We start from the raw sequence: 25,385 nt of genomic DNA on the forward strand, positions 1-25,385 counted from the left end.
CCCTAGGAGTCCCCCAGGGCTCTATACTAGAAACCCTTCTTTTCTCTATCTTTATTAATGACCTCCACACTGTCATCCCAAATGCAACCTGCATTCAATATGCGGATGGCTCCACTTTGATTTGTTCAGCCATCTCCCCAACAAACCTGATGACGTTAACTCAGGACACTTTCAACACAGTAGAAAATTGGCTTTCTAATCAATGCCTGATCCTAAACCCCAATAAAACGAAACTGCTACTCCCCCCCTCGTAGGTCCTCCTCACTATTCTTCACCATAAAATCTAACAATGACACCATAATTTCCCCAGATGCCCATACTAAACTGTTAGGTGTAATAGTTGACAGTAACCTTAAATTTGATATGCATATCATTCACACTATTAAAACCATTAAAAAAAACTTGGCTCACTGTATAGGATTAAACCATTCCTTACTCCACTTGACAGAACTGCAATTGCCAGTTCCCATCTACTCTCAATCCTTCTCTATGCCTTCCCTTTATTCACCAACTTGAACAAATCTGATCTTAGCAAACTCTATAGCTGTTATAACCATATTGTTAGATTTGCCACTGGCACAGCATATAGTACACACCATTGCCATAACCTAAATCTTCTAGGTTGGCTAGAATTGTCTAATCTACTACAGTATAAGCAACTCATAGTCGCTTCTCAATCAACCTGAAAATATGCCTGCATTTAAAATATTATCAGCCCCTATAGTAACCTCAGGCCACTATATTCATCCAATAGACTGCTGGTTCAAACAGTTAAAACTTTCAACTCAGCTGGGGACTGTTAGCAAAACCTGGAACTCTCTTCCTGCAGATCTTACTCTAGAACCTTCTCTAACTCGATTCAAAAAAAGTCTCAAATTATATTTTAAGACACACTGGCTTTGTCCTTGTTCCTGTCCTGACTAGCTCACTACCTGTTACTGACTGTTAAATAGTAATTAGATCACAGTCAGCCTGTGTCATAACTGTCAGTCTTTATACTTATGTATTAGGAGAGATTTTATAACTTGCATGTTTGAATAGAGAGTGTAAACAGTGTGTAACATAATTCGAGTATATGATTTTTGTTTATGTTTGTCTGCAGCTTTTCGTACATAATAAAATTACCCTGACTAAACATAAAGGCGTACTTCTCCTATGTGTGTATTATACAGAAAAAAAAAACGTATTATAACCAGAATGGTCATAGTATTAAGAACTGGAAATAGTAAACTATAAAATAAAATCATAAAGTATTTAAGCATTATTAAAATGTAGACTTTTCAATAAAAAATATATAATTGGACTGTTACTTATTGTCAAATAAATAAATCCACAGTATACTCGTATTTACACCTCTGCTGCCCTTTGTTTCAAACACGGAGCTATTGAACTGTAGTTATTTAAACCTGGCTTGCAACAAGCATTTAATCTCAGTTGCCATTTAGTTTCTAATGCAACTGTACTCTTCACCCTATACCTCTCAAGGTCTCCTCCACTTTTACTCCTGGTTAACCTCTCACCTAGCTAATCTTGCTCATTTGTATTATGTATATATAACTATACTGTAAAATCTAGCCTCAAGGCCATTTGCCTGTTTTTTTTTACACCTAAACAAAATTGTAATTGCTTGTTTCTTTATGAATGATACCTGTTTATTTGTCAGTTATGCAAAGTTTCTTAGTAATTATTCATGTAACTATGTATGGTTGGAGCTTTTCTCCCCCGGGCCTTCACTGAAAATAGGCTCCCTGAGCCCAGTGGACCTCCCCAGTCATCAAACTGGAATAAATAATAAATAAATAATTCTTCTTCATCATCACCACCCCTAGAGTCACTCTATACTCTATCAATGACAAAGAATAAAAATGTCTTATATTTGGGACATTCTAAAGTGTGAACATATAAAGCATTGTTCATTTTTTTTATTTCTGATGTCTCTAAGTTGCTCAGTGATGCAATCCCATAGCCTTCTTTTGGTCTCCCCTACATAGAAACCAGGGCATGATAAGCATGTAACTAAATAAGCCACCGCACCTATTAGGGCATCCAATAGCACGTTGAGAACTTCCTATGAAGACATTCGTACCATCGTTTATATTTTTACAGGTCTTACAGGCACCACATTTGTACATCAAGGACCTATACTTGCCTTGGTTTTTGTCAACACCTTCAAGACAATTCTTGATGTTCTGCCCTCTACTGTACACAATCGTAGGTCAATGCCCTAACTTTTCCTTTATTTCATTGTCAAAGTATGTTTCCCAAATACTATTAACACTTGATACCAAATTAGATGTTTCTATATTGTATTGTAATACCAGAACATTGGAGTCTAACTTAGCCGTGTTAGATCTGTTTGTATTTAGACCTGCTTTTAAAATGGCCTTAAATGTTGTTTCTTTTAAGCACAATTTCTCTCTTCACTCTCAGCAATAGACTTAAAGGGTAACCCCTATTCTGAACATTCCAATTAATGTATAAATCTCCTTTCTGAATATTTCATCATCGCTAGTAAGCCTAGATAGCCTGATCATTTGGCCCTTAATTATATCCATCGTCTGATGGAAGGGGTGACAACTGTTATAATGTAATAGCATATTGGAATATGTTTCCTTTCTTTGGGTATGACTGACCAAAGTGCCCCCAGAAATATCCTTAGTCAATTTAATATCAAGAAAATCTATCCTGTTACAATGCCATTTATATGTGAACTCAAGGAAAGTGGTTGTGCTATTAATATATTTTATGAGAATGGTCATCATATGTTCCTCTCCTCGACATAAAATTAGTATGTCATCCAGAAATCTCACATATAACAATAAATTGGCCATAAAGGCAGAAGAAAAAAACATATCTTCCCTCCCATTCTAGGAGAACCAAATTTGCAAAGCTAGGGGCACATTTGGCCCCTATAGCCACTCCTGCTTCCTGGTGGGAGAATTCACCTTCAAAAATCATAAAATTGTTGGTCAAAACCCTTTCCATAAGTCCAGCTAATAAATTGACCTTGGATTGATCAATTAATTTGCTACACATCAAGCTATCCCTGAAGAAATCTAATCCTTCATTGTGGGGGATTACTGAGAACAAGTTAACCACGTCCACAGTTAGGAAACAAAAATCCAAATTTTCTATATTTGTAACAGTGCCATGAATCTTTGAGTGTATGTCATGTCTCACTTACCAATAAACGCCCTTTTATCTAAATATGCTACAATAGGTTCTGTTTTAGAACCTCTTTCTGCTACTATTGGTCTAAATGGGGGTTGTACACATTTGTATGGATCTTTGGTATTCCAAAGATTACTGGAGTTCTTTGTTTTTCAACAGTTAAAATTTTTTTATCAACAATATTTATTTCATTTTGAAATAGAGCATCTAGTAGAAAACCATCAATCCTGGAATATGCTCTATTAACAGCATTTCTTGAAGGCCTACTATAAGTTGTGCTATCATTCAATATTTCAAACATTTTAGAGCTGTAATCAATGTGAGACATAATGACTACCCCCCCTTGTCTTTAGAATTTAGATGAAATACACTACACAATAAGTAAGTTACTGCAGTGGTGGTGCTGTGGTAGCGTTGTCGCCTCATAACAAGACGTTGTCCGTTCGATTCTCAGCTAGAGCGTCTTCTGTGTGGAGGCATACGTGAATGGGGCGTGCCTTCGTTGAAGGTTGTGCGTCAGGGCTGGTAACCCAGTACGTAAAAATCCACTACCAATCATTAGCGGACCGGAGTTCTGCTGTGGCAACCCCTAACCGGGAAAAGCCGAAAGACACAAACAAACAAACACTACACAATAAGTAATATGCATATTTGAAAGTTGTCTGAGAATTCTGAAGGGCATGACATGATACCATTATTTTCTATCTGGAATTTGTGCGTTAAATTTAAAGAATGCATAATGTATCAGAATCAAAAAATATGCCCATCTCAAAGCAGACAGGATAATGACAAGGCCTCTTTATCACAGAGAAGATACAAATTTAACCTTTGGTAAAAGCTTTCAAATATTATTATTATATCTACAGATCATACCTCTCAACTGTACAGATTTCTGCAGACTGCCAAGATTTTTGACTCATATATCTGGCCCATTTTTCACACATTTGTGGTTTTCAGGCAAATTAGTGACAAATCGTTAAAGATTGAAGTTAGAAAATAATGACAGACATTTGAGTTTCAGACTTTATACTCTTCATAAAATTCATGCTAATGCAAAACCTGTTATTCTATTAACTTTCTAAGTTTGTAAGAGCAATATTTAAAAATTGCCCCTATTTTTGTGCCTTTGTCCCACTTTTATTTATGGCTTTGTCCAGATTTCTTGCTCTAAGAGGTTGAGAGTATGCTCTACAGTACACTGACAAGCTGAGACTTTTCATACTTATTGACCCCAGACTTTTTTTAATATCTGAGAAGAGGCAGCACCAAATCCTATAAAATATGGCCTTGTTTCTACTAAACAGAAACACTAAAAACATGAAGAAGAAAAAGCAGGATTTGAACTGACTACCATTATCAACAAAACAGAAGAAAAAATGAAACAAGCCAAAAACAAAAAGTAAGCTATGCCAAAGTCCAAATGTGCTCAAATACAAAATCCTTTATTTAAGCTTCGGGATAAACCCTTCCTCAGACAAGGTACAAAAAGATAAAGCTCACATTTAAAAACTAACAACCAATCATTTTTTTTCTAAAGTGGGTTTTATTGGTAATTTTGCAGCATTTGGGTAATATTAGGAATAAAGACCTAAGCAATGCATTGTATAGACACATTAGTTTAAACCCCACACACACTTTCATATTTAGATGCATTGTTAATATAAAATATAACACCAGGGGGGGGTGATATCAGACATCAGATAGCTTTAGCAGAATCCAAATGGATAGTTAATCTAATGGCACACAGAGAACCTGGACTCAATGATGTATTACCAATAAACAAATGATTGGTTGTTAGTTTTTAAATGTGAGCTTTATCTTTTGTACCTTGTCTGAGTTTATCCCGAAAGCGCTAACGAATAAAGGATTTTGTACTTTTACTTCAGCAGTGTCCGATTGCTTTACTTTGGATTTAAAAAATGAAACAAAGATCACCTACTGCCATTTATATCATGCTGGGTGACTGACATTATCCTGAATACAGCAGAAAATCCAGTAGAAATTGTTCATTGAGATCTCCAAATGTACCAATTTCAACTAAAATATGGAAAATAATTGTCAACTTCTTGAAAGCAAAGAACTATATTTATATATATGTATGTTTTGGCAGCCCAAGTATAAAATATAAAAGGAGAAAATTTGTTTTTATATTGTTATTTCACTTAACAGTGCTACCACAAACTGAATGTAATAAACTACATTCCTGTGGTAAACCAAAGCTGCCTGTTTGATGTACTAAACTATGTTCCTGTGGTAAACCAAAGCTGCTTCTTTGATTGTAGTCATGTAGTATTATAAATGTTAAGCACACTGTTTCACAGTCAGAGATAATCAGTCATGGTAGACTAGTAACAATTAATAGTTTTTTAATCATTTAGTCAAGTCCAACTCTTCATGGCATCAAGGTCCTTAGCACACCAGGCCTGCCTGTAAACAACTGTTTTTTACGCATTTATATTCATTACCTCAGTAATTTTGTCTGTCTATCTTAGCTTCTGCCATCCCTCCTGCATTTTGTCTTCTAGCTCATCCCCAAATGGAAGTTTCTCACAAGTGAAAAATGAGAAGCAAAAAAAAATCTTCTCAAAGTTGAAGAGTAAAAATGAAGCTCTTTTCTGTTCCTGCACTGTAACTGTAGCAATATGCTTGTTTAAGAAATAACAGGTAGCTTACTGCAGCTAGTGCCACACACACACTCACCTCATGTTAAGTGCTTCAGTCTAGTGCTGCAAAAGCAGTATCAACATTCATAAATCAGTGCAGATATTGCACTGTTTGTACTTGCCAAACACCCCCCCCCCCCCGAAAGACTGCTCCAGAGCCAGCTGGCCCCTTTGTCCTGCCCTGGTTATACCTCTGTTCAATCTTTTTTTTTGTATCAGTGTCTTCTCTTGTGAATCCTGTATTCTCATTATGTGAACACGTACTTGACTGCAGATTTTATTTGTCCACCTTTCATTCACCAGTCTGAGTTCATATCTATATGTATTGACTGATTTTTCTCCCTTTGTAGTCCACAGAATTTTCAGAAGTGTTCCCCCTGACATGATAATTCAGAACTATTGATTTTCACATAGCACAACTTTGCTTTAAATGTATGGACCTTTGCTGATAATGTCATCTTTGTCCTTTAATAACTTATCCAGATTTGCCATAAATTTCCTTTCAAGAAGCAAGAGTATTTTAATTTCATAGCTGCAATCACTATCCATACTTAACTTTTTGTTTTTATTTTTTTCTTTGGATTGAAGATTATATGAATGTAGATATATACATGAGCAAGGGGGATGTGGGAAGTGCAGCGAGACTTCCTCATGCAAAAAAAATAATTTTTGTTTGTGCTTTTTTTTATCTGGATGAAATTATTTATTTATTTATTTATTTATTTTTTTAATTTATTTAACATTTGTTGACCGGGAATGTCCGACTAGGTTCCACAGAGCCTGTTTTCAGCGTAGGCCCGGGGAGAAATGCTCCAGATGCATGTCTTTGGAATTATGATCAGTTGTATATGTCTGTATGGACCTTTTTTCAGATATTATGCCAGATCACAACTGAACTTGTTTTATTAAAGTCATCCAATAAATGGTTGGTATTTCAGATTTCTGAAAGCACTTTTCCAAGGTTTTGCCCCCCACATAGTTATAGTTAAATGAGGGATACAAAGGGTCTTCCACTATATAAATGTGTAAGGCAAGAATCCCCTTCAGAAAAAAATGTGTCCTAAAAATGTTCTTTTTTAATGGCCACTGGTAATCAAAAGGACGACTGTGAAACAGTCATCAAGTGACTATACTATTTTCTTTAAAAGCAAAAACTTTACTTTTTATATACAAATATTTTGTATGACATGAAAGTGAAAGTTTCCATTGGAGAAAAGATCTGCCAAATGTATTTATTCTTTAGGGCATTGCTAGTAAACCAAAGAGGCATTCCTAAGTTTATATTCAGTAAAACTTGATTTTATTTGATAGGCTTTCACAGAATTAATGCACTGGGATCAAGAGACTATCATTTTTTGAAGGAGTCCTAAGCCTATAACATTTGATTTTGTGGTATTAAAAAATGTGTTCCTCTAACAGTAAACAGAATTTCATACAACAGAAAAAAAATAACTTCTGTGGAATGATTGGAACCCGTGGAAAAGGACAAAAATATTAATGTGAGGAAAATGACTGCTTTAGGGAAAAATGAGAAACTAACTGCATACATTTTCTCAACTTTGTCAGGACACTTGTCTTATGGGGTTTAAGATGTAAATCAACTGTTTTATATAACTTTTCGTATTTTATTTAATTTCATTCCTTTATCACTTGTTCATCTATTAATATGAAAACATACATTTATAAACATATTCCCATTAATGACAATCTTAAAACATAATTACAACCAAAGCCTTATAATCTGACTTGCTTTATGTAAAAAAAGACATTTTCAATTATTTATTTTTATTATTTTTGCCTTCACGACATTCATAGCTGATAATAAACCAAATATTTCAATTTTCAAAATAAGTAGTATAGGCTATGATGTGTTACTAGTGAATCATCTTTTTATATTTTGATAAGGCTATTTTATTGATGAAACCCAAACACAGGCCCTCTAAGGTGATTATTTTATTCATTGAACTCTTCTTTATCATATCTGGATTGTGATTTTAAACTATGCTGTCAAGTAATTATTGCATTATGGAAGCATTTTATTTTAATTCAATAAAAATAAATTGGTTCTTATTATATTCTACTTATCTTATTTTGTTTTCTCCGTTATTCATATCGATGTACAAATAATGTTGCAGTATACTGTAGACCTATTGCTATTTTAGCATTCAGTCCTTATCCTTGTTAAAAGAATCAACCTCAATTATTAATTTCTATAGAACCTAATATTACATGATGAATGCAGTCATCACATATTAACAGAATGCAAGTTGCATGCTACCTGTCCTTCTTCTGTTTAGGTCATACTGTAGTACATTCCTTTGTATTATTCTTTGCTGGCTGTCCTTCCTGGAGTTTACCTGCTCTGCCCTGGTTTCCAAAGCACAGTATTTTCTGGACTAAGATTCCTAGACATAAATAATTTTGTGTCATGCTACCTTCCTGAGGCTTGCTTTCTCTCTTTGTTTCTCTCCTCCTTTTCTTTCTAGTGTTACATATATCTCACCTACCTCTTAATAACATAATTAACTAATTCAATATTTTAATGTAGTTATTAGAGTACTAGTACTTCTCCTTACTTGCCCAGACATAAAACTGTGACAGCTGTAAAAGTTTATTTATAAGCCACTTGCATAAAACTTTTAGTGTCACATAACACAAGTAAATATGCATACCAGGTTGAATGTCATAAGTCAGTTATACAGGTATGCTACTGCCTGATGACTTCTTGCATGTGCTGTGCTATTCCCCTTGCTGTTTAGGTATCTTTACTACACATCAGTAAATCAAAATATCTTTTCCCTCCTTTATCTACTCCATATTTCTTCTTCATGTTTCACTTCACACCTCCCAGCAGCATTACTGCTGAGGTATTAGCTGGATTTTGGTCACAGAGAGCCATTACATTATCTTCTGTTCTTTCAAAATATATCTCATTCTTTACCCTTTTGTGTTATTAAGCATTGATCTGCAGAAATATTGATGCATATTACATCAATACTGGCACATTCAAAAGGCCCTAAACTGCGCCAATACTGAAAAGAAAGTTGTCTTCTTTTGTGATTAGTGAAGAAAAGGTAAAAAAAAAAAAAAAAATCAACATAAAGACCACTAACTTACAAATACATTTTGTCTGTATAATGGTGCTGCTAAGGAAGGGTTTTTTAGTAACACAATGTGCAGGGTTGAGGTTGGAACATGTTCAGTTTAGGGTTAGTACACATGAGTAAGGATGGGCAGGGGACTTCAAAGAGGAAATTATTTGTGTCCAGCACTTGAAGTTCAAAACTGACAAAATAATAGTTTGAATCAGCAGACTAAACAAATGCGTATACAGACAGATGAATATTATGAGTGAATAGAAATGTACAAAGAAAGAACAAGAGGTAAAATATTTTAGTTAGGTATGTCAGCTCTAACAGTGCAAGTACTACAGATCGGTGATACCTGTAGCACATACCATAGCAGCAATCCAAAGGTTGAAATGCTAACATACCCGTTTCAAGAGAATTTGTGTAGTTAACAGAGTAAGAGAAGGGGTGTATCTAAAAAAGCATGGGAAGCGCTACATCTTGGACCTGAAGTTGTTGTCAAGCCAAGATCCTAATTCTTTGAGAGGAAAATGACATGTTGTAGAGTATAAACTGCATATTTTTGTGTAAGACAAAAATATTAAGTCAAATTTCCAAGAGGATGAGCAACCAGAAGTGACACAGCCAGGCCTGTCCTACATAAATAAAGAATGTGAAAACTGATTGTCAAGAGCTGCAGAGAGATGGAGAGAGAAAGAAAGAGAGAGAGACCCTTGAAATTTGGTATCCAAGTAAAATTTCACAGTAGCAAAAATGATTTCAAAAGGAAAAAACAGATGTTCATTGTAATAGCTCATGACATGCTGAGGCTTGCCTCATTGCAAAAATACTTTTTATTATATATATATATATATATATATATATATATATATATATATATATATATATATATATATATATACTTTCAATTAAATGGCTTTTATGATTTTATGAGAAATGTAAATTCAGCTAAACCTACCTTAGATGAAATGATACATGCATAGGAAGGGAAGATGAGAAGATGACTGAAGTGATTAAGAGGCTGGGGCATTAAGCATTTAGGGCTTATTTAGGCTATATAAGATGAGGTGATGTTTGCCATGTCTGTTTGTTGTGTTTCAGATGGCATTGCAATCCATTTTGTTTTTTGGATGCACTGTAGTTTTCCTGGGGCACTCATTTGTATTATGGGTGGAGAAGAGATAAGTCATCAGGCCTAGAGTAAGTATGTTGGGGCTTGTGGAAGCAAAGTGGAAGGTTGCATGGTGTGGATTCAGAGGTTTGCTGTGGCATCAATTGTTTCTTAAGTTTGATAGGATAAAAGCAGTGTTGGTTCCAAAAAATTTGATTGTGCATTTAGGGGGAATGATTTAGGTTGCATGCCCAAAAGGCAATTGTTGGCCTAGATAGTTAGTGATCTAGTTAAGTTAAGACAACAGCATCTGCACATGTTAATAGTTTGGTGATATCATACCCAGGCTAGTGTGGAAGCAGGTGACTAGTTTTGTAGCATTATAGAGGGCTATACATTTTGCCTATCATAGGGTGTCAAGGACAATGAGAGATTTAGGTGTGTTAGTAGTTGAGCAGTGAGACTTGGATGATAGGGATCCTATTTGGCAGAGAGATGATGAAATGCACGAGCAATATAGCACTCGAATTGTTTAATTTATACATAGCATTGACTGTACAGGGCATTGTCAGGCAGTTATGAGAGCAGTGGAAACAGCCTGTGCTGATTGATGCTGGTGGGCAGAAAAAAGGGGTTCAGTATGAACCTCTCTTCTTTTCTGTTCCCCCTTTCCTTTTTTGGTTTGTGAGGTGAGTTGAGGTATGCTTTCTCACAATTTTGGGATTGGTGTTTGTGGAGATTAGTAACACTGCTTGTTTATCTTGGTGAGTTTGTGGTCAGCACTGCCTGTATTGTTGTAATGTTATAAAGGTGTGTTAACATATGTGAGAAAATGTTATGTTGGTGGGTTTGCGGTCAATACTACCTGTATAGTTGTAATGTTATAATGGTGTGTTAACATATGTGAGAAAATGTTTAAATCACTAAATGTGCTTTATGAAATGCATCAGAAGTTCAAATATTTGTGATGTAATGTTAACGTTTTGTGTTAATAAACTAGTCATGATGGCATATGTTGTGTGTTTTTTGGCTCAAAGTACTTGGACAAATTAAGTTTGGTTACAGATGTATTTGCCCGTGTAGCTTTGAGAGAGTTAGGGCAGTAACTGAGAGAAATAAGGTGGGAAGGGTGTCTAGGTATGGATCAAGTCAGAAGATAAGAAGTAAGGAGCTGGTCCAGGATGGGGAGGAAAGGGTTAAAGTTAGGAACAGGCTGGGAGGAAGTGAGATCAGTAGGGGAAGGACTAGATAATTAAAAAAAAATAGTATGTAGGACTGGTCCACATTTTTAGTGTGGGATTTCAGTTCTTTCCACCTGCCCGGCCCGAAGTATAAAGGTTTATGAGGTTTGCTGGGTAGAGAAGAGGGGTTCAGGGTGAACCTCTCTTCTGTTCCCCCCTCCCCTTTTTGGTTGTAATGTAAGCCAAGGTATGCTGTCTCGCATTTTGGGATTGGAGTGAGCAGATGGTGTAATGCTTATTGTTTATCTTGGAGGGTGAGCGGTCATTACTGCCTGTATTGTTATAATGTTATATAGGTGTGTTAACATATGTCAGAAAATGTTTAATACTTAATGTGCTTTATGAAATGTGTCAGACGTTCAAATATTTGTGATGCAATATTCATGTGTTGTGTTAGTAAAATGGTCAAGAAGGCATATGTGTTATGGTTTATGGCTCATAGTACTTGGACTATTGTTATTGAATGTTGTTGGGTACTAACCCGTCTGGAATGACAGAATTAGAAGAAAATGTCATTCTACATACTATAATGCAAATGCCTCATAATGATTTATTATAATGTGTACATAACGTATTAAATTTGAGCAAGGGTGAATTATATGGAACAAGTGGACACAGATATAAGCACTCAGTAAAATATGTTTTCATGACTCTATGCACTGGCATTAATCATTAGCAAATGCATATTAATTATGATAAGGCAAATTTCACAAGTGAAATAATACTCCTGATATATGTATCAGAATATTATAATGAGCTGTCTTTAAAATGTGGGGGATAAACATTATATATACATGTTAAGTGGTTATAATGTGAGAAATATTTGCTGATAATGATTAATTATGGGAAGATATGCTTCTTGGATAAATAGGGAGGTATTCAAAGTCAGTTATACATGTGTACAGGGAGTACTTGCACAACATGTGCAATAACAGTGCAATTCATACACCATTGCAACACACACATGCAAACCTGCAAAAGTAGCTCAAAAGCCTTGTGTAAATGAGTGCAAAATGACATTTAAATGAGGAAATTGTGTAAATACTGTACTGATGGTATGCTAATGGAACACCTCCCCCCTCCTTTTTGCAAGTCAGTGTCATAGAATGATATGCTAGTATATGTTTCACATATATGTTATAAAAAAGGGCACTGCCACCATTTCTAGTCAGTTTGTAATTGATGAAGATGTGTGTTATAGCTGTGAATATCCTTGTTTCACAACTCTGAATTCTTATTGCTGTGGCACTGTGCTTGGCAGTGATCAGTGTCCAAGCTGGAGGCATTCCTGCTAATGGCAAATCCATTACCATTTTAAGAATCTAGAGTATCTTGCCCACTTTCATGTGGACAGAAACATTATCAGGGCTTGGATGAACTTGTTAGGACCACAAACTGGAACTGTGGAAAGCATGTCCTTCCTATTTCTGTGGATACCATGGTATCTGTAACTATCAGCATACTTGCCATAGAGTCCTTTCAGGTATAGACTGGGTATCTCATAGGTTTAAGTTGTGAGGATAATATAGCAGTTATTTTTATTTAATTTTTTTTATTTTATTTTGTCTTTGTTGATTAGGTTAATCCAACTAGCCTTAGTGTCATCTTTTCAGGGGAGATCCAAGGTGGTATTCATACCGAGTAGCAGAAATATGGCAAGGCACTGGGAAACTTCCCCTCTTTTTTTCAGTGTGCCATGGGATTGTCTGCATCCACCTGAGTTAACACCAATTTATTTACATCAGACTTTGGTTTAATGTCTTGTCTAAAGGACAGCTCACTTAGAAGTTTAGCACCCCCCCCCCATGCTGCACTGCAGTGTCAGCATTGGAAATGAATACAAGTAATTGGTATCTGACTAGAACTCGCAGCCTTCTGATCTTCCATTATAAAAGGTGAATGTGCTGCCTGTTGAGCCACTGACACAGTCTTTTCATGTTACTCTAGCCTGCATGAATGTGCATGTCTATTTCCCACGACCACCAGAGGACCACCAAGTGTGCTTTCTACAACCTGGGATGCTTCCATGGGGTGTTTTATGCAATACATTGCACCCAGTTGACTAATACAGCAGTTCCTGATTCACAGGGGTGAAAGACACCATAACAGGAAGGGCAACTATTCCATCAACTTTCAGGTAGTGTGTGATGCATTTAGCTGTATCACCAACATCTTATCTCAGTATTCTGGTAATAGCAATGATTCCCATATCTGGCAGACAAATACATGGAAATTCATGGTATCGCTATTTCTTTCATGATAATATAAAATGTATGCATCTAAAAGGTAAATGCACCATAAATCACAAACTACCCCATAGCAGCTTTTATAAATAGTGACAAAGATTTAATGATTAAACACCACACCTTTATGTATCCCCTTCCAGTTTGCATTTTGTAGGTAATGCAGGCTGTACACTCAATCCTTGGCCAATGACACCAGTTCAGAATTGACAGGGACCTGCAGAGCAGTGCTAAAACACTGTATGCTTTTACACTTTGCACTGTTACAACCAATATTTCATTAATGCAATTGCCCAAACGTTTTAGTCTAAATGGAGCTTAAAACAACTCTTATTAACAATTAATAAAATATACAAACTTTTGACAGATGCATAAGTGGCAGGCAAACCAGTGGCGGAGAGTAGAACAGTAGGTGAGGATATGAAGAAGGTTATGTTTGACAGCCTACTATGCATACACAGGCTTAACAACAAACCTGAGGATGTTCTGATTTGACTGTTTAATCGGGTCTCTTCCTTTGATGTGAAGGAAGTGAAGGTATTATTATGATTTAATAGGTTCTTAGATTTAAGGTTCATATACAAGTACTAGGCTAGCTGCCCTTGCAGTCCATTTTAAGCCTAGGTAATTTCCCGTTAAAGGTGAGAATCAAACTCTGTGCCTTGACTCTGAGAGGAAAATAACTATTATGCCAATCCCCACCCCAATGTTTTACATATCCATCATTTTGCATGCAAGTCCTTAAGGAAAATAATACTAACCATACAAAGTATTATAGTCATAAAGTAGCAGAAAGTATTCTAAGAACTAAGTCAGTGATAGAATGGAGGAAGGAGAGTTTACTGATAAGCATGCGTACATGTAAGGGTATGAAAAATAGACAAGAGGCAGCTAGAATTTATTGGAGGAAATTGTCGATGAAACCAATGTACTGGGAGCAAATATCTCAAGAGGGAAATGAAACAGAGTGGGATTAGTTAAGCAGAAGTCTGGATTGCTTGCAGGTTAGAGACTGCTTTCCCTATCACTGATAGCATAAAATAGAGAAAGGAATAGGGGAGTGCTAAGTGGGAAGCATGGGTTGGCTTAAAAGGGCCTCCTGGTGCCATTAGCCTAGTAATCACCTGTGAACATATGAACCTATATTTATTTCTGTATTTTATTTATTGACATTTGATTACCATGAAAGTCTGACTGGTAGAAAAGCTCCAAAGTATTATAAAAAACATTTTAATAGTAATAATTTTGCACTCTTGAAAAGTGATACAAACACATCAACATTATAAATAACTATACCAAATTATACATAATGTGACAACATTGGTTAAAAAATAGATACAACTTATATAACAATGATTTAATATGTAGAAAAATGTTAGCCAATTTGGAGAAATTCAAGGTAAGTTAGCATAATAAAAGAGAAGCTGCAATATGAAGTGAGAGGGAAAAAAACAGGGTTATGGCATATTTAGGAAGAGAGTCAGTGAGAGAAACTGCTTGTAAGTGAGTGAAGAAGGAAAGTAAGGAGGGGTAAGATATGAAGAGGTACTTGTTCATAGTAAGGGATATTGTTTATCCTGGGTATGAGCAAGAACACGGACAAATTTTAGCTAGGAAATCATTCAGAATGATTTTAAATGACCGGAAGGAAGGACGGAAGGATGCAGGTAAGAAATTCTAGGCCTTAGCAATATGGTGTCAGTACAAACCATGTTCAGCAGATTTTTTAGTTTTGTGGACAGAGAGGAGTTTTTGGTCATTGAATCATAATGACAGAAAAGAAAAATAGTTCTGTAGAATGGTATTTAATGTTGGACAAGAGGATGGATGCCAGATAATTTTATAGGTGGTAAGAAGCTGTGCATATAGTTAGTTGATGGGGTAGTTCTAACCAATTTAAGCTTTTTAGTGCTATACAGTGGTGGGTTCTAAGAGGGATATTTGATGCAAATTTAGCTACTTTATTATAGCATTGTTCTGCTTTGTGATGCCTGGAGGTTAATAAGAATGGTTGAGCCATAAAGTAATGAGGGGTGGAGTTGAGTACTGGCAAGTGTAGTTTTAGTTGCATCGATACATTTTTGGCTCAGTAAAATATCCCTGTTTTTTGATGAATTTTTTATGCAATTTTGTATATGTAGGTTGAATTTAAAATTATAAGCCAGTATTATCCCTAATAATTTATTATGAAAAGTGACTTCAGTGCTAAATATCTTTCTAGTCACTGGGATGATTAGATCATGTTCCTGTCCCTATGTTCCCTGCCTAACTGGGAGCTAAGGTCAGGTGGCACAATGGCAGGGTAATCCTATGGGCTAGGCTTGTAAAGGCTCCAGGGCTATTAGCCTAGTACACACCTATGAACCTATAACTAATTTCAATACTACCCACCCTATCATGTCACTACCAGCATTTCTGCATTGTCCTATATATCTTCCAAATCACCAGGTGTCCATCCTCTCTCTTCCTACCCTTTGTGAGCCCTCTGCATTGTGTGCTCATCTACCCCTTTTTTTGTCTCTCTCTCTCTCTCTCTCTCCCCAGGATTCAATAAACTCCATGCAGGAATAGTGCTATTCCTGCATGGAGTGAAATGTGTCCATTTCTGCATAGCTTTAATAGCAGAGTGCCTTACATATTCATGAAGGCGTGCTACTGCTAAGGCTAAGAGGACATGAACAGTACTGAGTGCAGGGGGAATGTTTAAGTAGTGCACACACATATAACACACACCCTGCACTCTCAAGGTGCCATACTGCAGCCACTGAAACCAAATAAAATAGTTGAACAGTGTCCACGGATGCTGAAATAGCTAGGAGATCAATAAATAAATGTAGGGTGTGTGTGACAGGTACTGTCACACACTGCCTGGATTGTCAAAGTGCCATATGTGGCAGGTACTGTCACACACCCCCTGGATTGTCAAAGTGCCATACAGCACTTTCCAAGTGCTTTCAGTGTCTGTGGACAGTGAAAGCAGGAAGTTTAGATAGGAAGCAATGGGGGGGGTGACAGGTACTGTCACACACCCCCTGCATTGTCAAAATGCCATACAGCACTTTCCAAGTTCCTTTAGTGTCTGGGGACACTGAAAGCAGGAAGTTCAGATGGGAAACAATGCATGGGGTGTGTGACAGGTACTGTCACATACTACATACATTGTTAAAGTGACGTACAGCCATAGCCCTCAATTGTACAGGTTTCCACAGAATGTCAAGATGTCCGCTTCACATACCTCTCAACCTCTTAGAGCAAGAAGTCTGGACAAAGCCATAAATAATGTGGGGACAAAGGCCCAAAAATAGGGACACTTTTTAAATATCACTCATAAAAACTCAGAAAGTGGATAGAATAACAGGTTTTGCAATAGCACGGATTTCCTGAAGGGTATGATGTCTGAAACCCAAATTCTGTCATTATTGTCTGACTTAAATCCTGAGAGTGATTTATCAGTGATTTGCTAGAAAATCACAATCATATGAGAAATGAACCAAAAGTATGAGGTAAAAATCTGGACATTCTCCAAAGATCTGTACAGTTGAGAGGTATGCTTCAACATATTTTTGGTGTGTTCCCACAAATATCTGTCCCTACCTTGCAAATAGCAGAATATTTGAGTCATTAAATAATGACAAACATTGAGTTTAACACACCACATCCATCTGAATAGTCATGCTAATGCAAAATCTATTATTCTCTCAACTTTCTAAGTTTGTAAGAGCAATATTTAAAATCTGTCCCTATGTGTCCCCTTACAATTGCCCTTACTGTGACTGACAAGTAGTATTGATACATGTAAATAAAGTGGTTTTATTAATGTCCATTTTTTTTCCATTCTAAGGTATGTTTAAGCGTAGCAGAGCAGGTTTGTAAATAAGGGCCCTCTGCTCAGCATTTTCTTAAACATCTCATAGCAGCTAAATAAAAATGTATAGCTAAAGCCTCAATGATGAGCTAGCATAGTGGTTAGAGTCCCAACTTTGCATGCAAGTGTTCACAGTTCAAATACCAAAACATGCACTTTATTTTTACATGGGAAAGCATTGTTATAGAAAATTCACCCTGGGGATCACTGAAGTGGCTCTATTCAACAAAGGCACTGGAAACTAAGGCTGGGTGGCACGGTGTCAGTGTAATCCTATGGGCTAGGCTTGTAAAGGGTCCAGGGCCATTAGCCTAATATACACCTGTGAACCTATGAACCTAAATGTAAATTTTTATGTTAAATTACGTAGTAAGTGATATTTGTCACATAGGGTAGTGTAGCTGGTCCAAAATAGAAGTGTGAGTGCATATAACATGTGAAATCACCCATGTATACACAAGTGTCCCATACAGTATAGTCACACCCAAAAGTAATGTAATGAAAGCACATAGGGGGATGTCATCTAAAGTAAATCATATACACTTAATAATATGTCAGTAATGATGAATTAATCAATAAACCTGATATTATTCAAAATGAAAACTGAGCAATGCTAATTAGTGCTCAGGTAGGCTTAGCCTGTGTAAGCATTGATTAATGCAAATGCTAAGCAGCAGTTAGCTCAGATAAGCAGATTTGCACACTGTTTAGCAGTCCACAGTATTTACCCCTTTAAGCACTGTTCCTCTGAGCTTACCAGATTTGCCCACCACTTAGCTGAGCTTAGCATTTTCAAAATGGTCCAATGACAGCAAAATGTGGGAATATGGCCTTATTTAAGCTGCACAGGTGGGAATACACTCAGAACCTGTTGTAGTTGATCTGTGCAGGTACTATGTCAGGTGTTGGTGAAGGAGCGTGCTTTTGGGCACAGATCTGGGGCATTCAGAAGTCCAGGGTGATGGCAGCACTCCTTGTAGAAAACCATGATGAGAGACTGCTGCAGGGCCAGTACCAGGGCTCACAGTACAAAGCAGAGGCCTGGGACCATCTCGCACATGATCTCACCAGTACTACTGGCATTCCCTGAACTAGTGAGCAGGTACGGCATCATTATGCAGACCTAAAGTGGAGGAAGGGAGCACTGTTGGTCCAGTGGATCCAAGATGCATGGGCACAGAATGCTCCAGCAATGTGTAAGTATCAGTATCAAGTACTTTGTACCAAACTCTAGCCTGACCATGGGATAGACAGGTATGCATAATGTTTGTTTTTCTCCTACAGCTGCAGCAGAGATGGCTAACAACACAGACGTCCATGACGACAGACTGTTAAGGCTGCACTGACAGGCTGGTGAATTCAAATCTGTTTTTCTGTAGTATATAGTGCAAATAACTAAGAAGGAATACATTGTTTACTGCCAGTAGGTATACTTTTACTGTGTTAACTGAATAAATAAAGTTTGTCAGACTAATATTGATTTATAGGATATGTAGTACTAAGGCATTGTGTCATGTCTCTGTAATAAAGATTCATACCACAAACTGTTGTGTTTACTCTGGCATGTTGTAGAAATAGAATGTATACAGGTTCTTCACATCAAATACAGCTTTCATGCATTAACTGAGGTTGTTCTGAGAACCAACTATTAAGAACAATTGTAGATTTTGGAGCTTTAAAACAAGATATAAATTAAATATGAAATATATACTGTACCAATCTCTGAACCCAGAATAGTAATGTGTAATATATCACAGTGTATCCCATGCAGCATTGCTGTGTGTTAACCTTTGCTTTCTAGACTGTATTATTTCAAAGGATTAATGCACAGTACACTATCTGTCATGCATGCATCTCAGGATTACAAGGTCAGACTGTCTAAAAAAGAGAGTATTAGACAGAAACCAGTCAAACAAAAAAACAACAGTTCTTCAGTAGCTCAGTGTGACATGAAATAGCTTAGTTGTTAATTTCGCACACCCAGACATGGTTCGAATCAAGGGAGTGATAGTAAGATGTGTGCATATTTACACACAAGTAATCAGGAATAAATGTAAAAACAGTCAGGTAGTGTTAACAAATATTTTCTCCACAGGTTTTACAGGTAAAGAAATGTTGGTAGTAGCTGTATGAAGGGTACACTAATACACTGTGTACAACTGTTCCACTGTCCAATCCCATGTATGCAAATGACAGCAGGATAGGTACATACAACATGCACTCTTCCCAATACATCTCTCAAGTGTCATGCTGTCATGGCTAGTGGTCACTGGTGCCAATAACCTTGGACACAGATAGAAACCAGGTGAAGTATGCCAGTAGAACACTCACATAACAACAGTGGTGGGTACCCATTCTGTGCCAGATATGCAACCCTGACAAGTACGAGACCCCTCTAGTCATGTACCCAGAGTTGTCACAGTTTGCCCCATACCATTCCAGGTTGACAGTTTAACAAGTATGTTTGTGCTACAGAAGCTATGGGCCATAGTAGATCTAAAGTGAGGGCAGACCTGTAGAGTATTGAGAAGTAGTGTTGTGAAAAATAGAAGCCTAAACAGTTTTAATGGACTTTGTGTCTCTCCCACACCCCTTATCTGCATCAATAATTATCATCCATATACTACGGGTATGTTGTTCTGAAAACCTAATGTTGGGACTTGTGTTCTATTATTGTTCATATATCCGATTGGTTGTATGTTAACATACCTTGTTCAAATACCATTGTTGGTGGCCTGTTGCCATCAGTGTTACTGGCATGATGTTACAATGCATATTGGTCCATTTATGCATGTGTTCTGTTTGCTATGCACATGTTTCAAATCTGTTGTTTGGGGTTAATTGGAAAACCCACGCATGCTGTTATAACTAATTTTGAAATGTTTTCTTCACGACTAACCAATATATTTTGTAAAACCTCAACACCATAGCATGTTTGGGAAGGCAGATCCCAGCGGAACCACCTTTTACACCTCATCTGGCCATAGCACTGGGCCACAGCAAGTCTGGGACCCAACTCGGAGCTGCCTTCTCCACTGGTCTTGCACCACCTTTGGGTGGAACTGCCTCAGGGGATTGGCCTCTTCCCCTCGACCATGGGCATGGAGAGGAACCCATCACCTGCCACCAGTTTTGGGGTATGGCATGCAGTGTCATCCAGATGGAGTTGGATGGACGACTGCACCAGATGGAGGGCTGCCTGGCACACCCTGGAGGGGCAGGATGCTCCTCCTGTCTAGCCCCCAGTACAGCCACCTTCAGGGCTGTGAAGGTGCATTGGTGACTGCCCATGGGTGGGGACTTCAATCCCACTGTATCCATTTGTGGACTAATGGGCTTCGGATTCTAACCACCCACCCCATCAAAGGTGTTTACCCCCCTCATGTGTCATATACCCCCCTGTCTGCTGTCTTGTCTGTCTTGTCTGTCTGTGAAAGCAACCTTATCCCACCCAACCTACCGCCCAAAACATACCTACAGTCCTTCCCCAACATCCCACTCTCACCTTAAAAAAAGGGCATCTGTCCTGCAAAAAAATCATTGCCCCATACATAGCTCTACATTTTGCCACCATGTACAGTGACATTAGTCAAGCTACTCACAAATTATTCTACAAATGTCTGTCACCAACACCCCTCCCTGTGAGGTGTGAGGCTGTAAATTCCAAATTCTACACAATATTTACAGCCGTTGCTGCAGAAGAAATGTAGAGCTATGGTCCTTTTCTACACCTACCCTGCACTTCACTAGCAGGCTTTCCTAATGTTTTACACCCTGCTTGCCCCCATTTCGCTATTTTCCTATCACCCTTTTTTCTTTAATTAAAATTAGGGTGGGTGTAAGCACTGCTAAGTGAAGCTAACAGGCATCTCTTAGCTTCACAACACCACGCAGAATAATGTCCTGCCAAGTCTCAAACCCATGACACTGTGTACTACAATCACAGCAATGTACCACTACACCATCTAAGCCATGAAGATTTGCAAAGCTTTTACAAACATATTATGCATTATGGTCATTTAATATTAATGACAAAAAGTCATCACTAGCTAGTCTTGAACCCACGACTACAATCACACCAACATACCTCTACACCATCTGAGCTGTAGGAGTTTGCAAATGTTTTTACAAACATATGCACTACAGTCATTTAGCATAAGGAAAAATACATATCTGTACTACTCTTATATACATATAATTTTTTATATGCATGTATATGTATATATATAAATATATATATATATATATATATATATATATGTGTGTGTGTGTGTGTGTGTGTGTGTGTCGATCTTGTGGCTTTGTCAGTGTTATGATGTGTTCGATCTACTCAGGTAGATCCATATATATATATATATATATATATATATATATATATATATATATATATGTGTGTGTGTGTGTAAAATATATATATATATATATATATATATATATATATATATATATATATATATATATATATATATATATATATGTATATATATATATATATATATATATATATACATATATATATATATATATATATATACACACACACATATATAAACAGCCTATTACTGCAAGACATCTGCAAAAATCCTGACAAACTGGGGGGATAAAGGGCAAAAAACACTGACATATTTGAAATATGGCTGTTATACTTGTAGAAGTCTGCTAGAGTAGCATAGTTTAATTTAACATATATTTACTGATAGATTCCAGGTCTGAAACACAAATGATTGGCATCACTTACTGATGTCAATGCTCACATCATCCCAGTGATTTGTCAGAAACCCACAACTGTTATGGGGACCAGACCAAACATATGAGCCACACATCTGGACAGTGTCTAGACATCTGGACAGTAGAGAGGTATGACTACAGTCAGGTAACAGAAGAGAAAAAACACTGAGAGCTGCCAACCATTTCACCCAGCATCTTCTGAACCACAGTAAGGCCAACATGACATTAACCCAAATCAGCTCTGCGGAATTACCCATGCATCTGCAAAGATATCATGCACTACAGTAAAGTAACTGTAGGGAAAAGCAGACATTGGTGAGAAATTGTCCAGCCTCAACCATTTGCACCACAGTCACAGCAACATACCAGTAACCCAAATGAACTTTAGAGTATAATGAAAACAAACATATCCCTATTGCCAGTCACACACTACACTGACATATACAGCCCCAACTAACAGTCTACTGGGAATCCTGAGGTGTTACAGGACATTTCTTAGTTTGCCCCTACAAACATATAAACCTGATAGACCTCCAGCAACTGTAGCAGCATGGACAGTCAGACAGAGTAGGATCTATGACACTCACATCTGCTACTCTCCCTACTTGGCCCAACAAACATTTACACATATCACTGCTACACAATCTTGGCAGTCTGTTAACATCAGCCAGGCATACAAAACTCTCAACTTTACAGATTTCCACAGAATGTCCAGAGTGTGGAACCATGTTTATGGCTACTGCCGCATATCACTTTCAGGAGTCTGATAAGTCACTGGGATGATATCATGAGTGAAGTCACTAAATAATGATATACCATACCTCTGAACCTCTTACTGCAAGGCATTTGGACAAAGCCTGACATATGTGGGGGACAGGGGGACAAAAAGAGGGATATATCTCACATAATGGTGTTTCAAACTGAAACAGTTGCTGATGTTACAGGGTTTGTTATAACATAACATACCTCAAGGATATGATGTCTGAAACACAAATAGACGTCAACATTTACTGACTACAATCCTCACATTATTCTACAGATTTCTCCAAAAAACAGAAATTTTCTGGGGAATAGACCAAACATAACAGGCAAACCTCTGGCCAGTCTGTGGACATCTGGACAGTTGAGAGGTATGTCAGAGACATATCACTGTCAGATGACAAGTCACACAGACAATGCATGTCCAGACAAGCCCTATTAATCTAGCAGTCTTCTATGTGTATAACACCAATACTTACTTACAATCTGTACCCAATTCTGGAACTTTGTCCCCCATATTGTTGGGCTTTATACACATTTCTTGTTCTGAGAGGAATTTCACCTACCATCTGCGAAGCTGTAGCCCCCACACCTCCATAATGTCCTCCTCACAGGCAAGGAAATGGGGCAACTCCCACATGAAGGACTTAATTATAGCAATGTGTTGCTATGGCATTGGCTAATGGAAAGACAACATGGCTGCTCTGGATGCAAGTAGCAAGTGGTAGACACCGATTGGTGACAGGCCATCACCTGCTCATGAGCATTACCCACAAATGGCAAGCTGCTGCCTATGCAAGCCAAGTCTGAACCCATCTACACAAAGACAGAATATGACTACACAAACCTAAACATTTGCATTATTCTGAGGAAACTCTTCAGCACTATAACAGGTATGCCAATCATTGAAGCTTGTAATGGAATGCAAAAGGGGGATGCAATAATGTGAAATAGGAAGTTAAACACTAGGTCGCAGCAAGACTTGTTGGACTCACATGCTGCTGTCCAGCATCTATGGTGATTTCTGCTTGCTCTGTCTGCAGTGACGTGGATCACAGTTCTGGCCCCTGAGTCACCCAGCAAAGGTCAGCTCATGTATGACTACTACTGGAGTGTATGTTGTCCAGTACTGACTGTGACACTGCTAGGCCAGCTACCTGAGATGTTGTAAATATTCATATGTCACCTGTGAATGCTACTATGATACATATGCTTGTCTTACAAATGTAAGAGACTTATATAGGGTATGTGCATAGTAAACAACAGGCACAGAAGTGTGTGTTGAACTGTATGTTATATACTGAGCTCATACCTGTCAACTGTCTAGTGTTTTGCAGACTGACCACATGTTTGCCTCATATTTGTAGTCAGTGCCTCATACAGTTGTGTATTGTCTGGCAAATACAAAGATAGGCAGCAAGTTGTAGAATTTCAACCAGTTTATCCTTAGCGCTTTCATTTAGGAAATACATGAACTTCTTCAGACAAAGAAACCCCACGAGTTCTCAGTTAAAATAAAACTGTCAATTAAGATGAGATAATTAATTATAAAATCAATTAACATAATTTGAGAAATTTAAAGAGCCAGTGTTATACAAGGTAAAATGTATATTTAAATAAATAAATTGTTGCTGATTTTTTTTAAAAAAAAGCATTTATATTTATTTAGTTTGTTTATTTATTTATCTTTGATTTTGATTTTGTTTACAAGTTTATTTTTTGTTTATCACCTGGCGAATCACTAGCAACCCATTAAAGACTGAAGTCATAACATAATAACATACAGTTGAATGTCAGATGTCATATCCTGTAAAGTAGTCCTGTGAATACGAAACCGTCTTTGCTAGCAACTAAGTGTGTTACAGCTAGATTTATAAAGTGTCATTTTCCGGCTTTTGCCTACCAGTGATTTGTGCCTTTTGCAGATGTCTTGCTCTAACTGGAGATAGGTGTCTAAGCATGAAACCCATTGCAATGCAAGCGTACCTTGTCCTGTAGGATGCTGCATTTGTGCAGTCACTGACACCTGCTTTGCAACTGTAGAGAACACACTAACCTTGTCAGGTTACTCATCCCATCATATGTTTAGACCCCAAATGGAGGGCTGCAAAGCCACAGGAGGTGGAGTTTTAATTATTATCATACACATACACACCTCCAGGCTAGCCAAACAGTACGACACAAGGGAGACATCCCTAGTGCAGTTAACAGCTGAGAAAATGCCTACTCAAATCATAGCTAGCTACAGATGTCCAACCATGACTCTGAATACCCATCACACCTATTTGGACTTGCTGGAATCTGTCCAGATTCAACCATCTACCTTGCTTCTGGGTGACTTTAACTACCCAACCATAGTGTGCATGACCTATGCTACCTGAACATGAATGCACAGAGATTCCTTAGCTGTGTCAATGGCAATCCAGTGGATCAGCTGGTCAACACTTCTACTACAGGCAGAAATATCCTATACCTGGTCCTAACCAACATGAGTCACCACTGTAGCACTCCTACA

This window comes from Protopterus annectens, chromosome 1.part1 (genome assembly GCF_019279795.1).
Source record: "Protopterus annectens isolate FY-2018-M chromosome 1.part1, PAN1.0, whole genome shotgun sequence".
Classification (NCBI taxonomy): Eukaryota; Metazoa; Chordata; order Ceratodontiformes; family Protopteridae; genus Protopterus; species Protopterus annectens.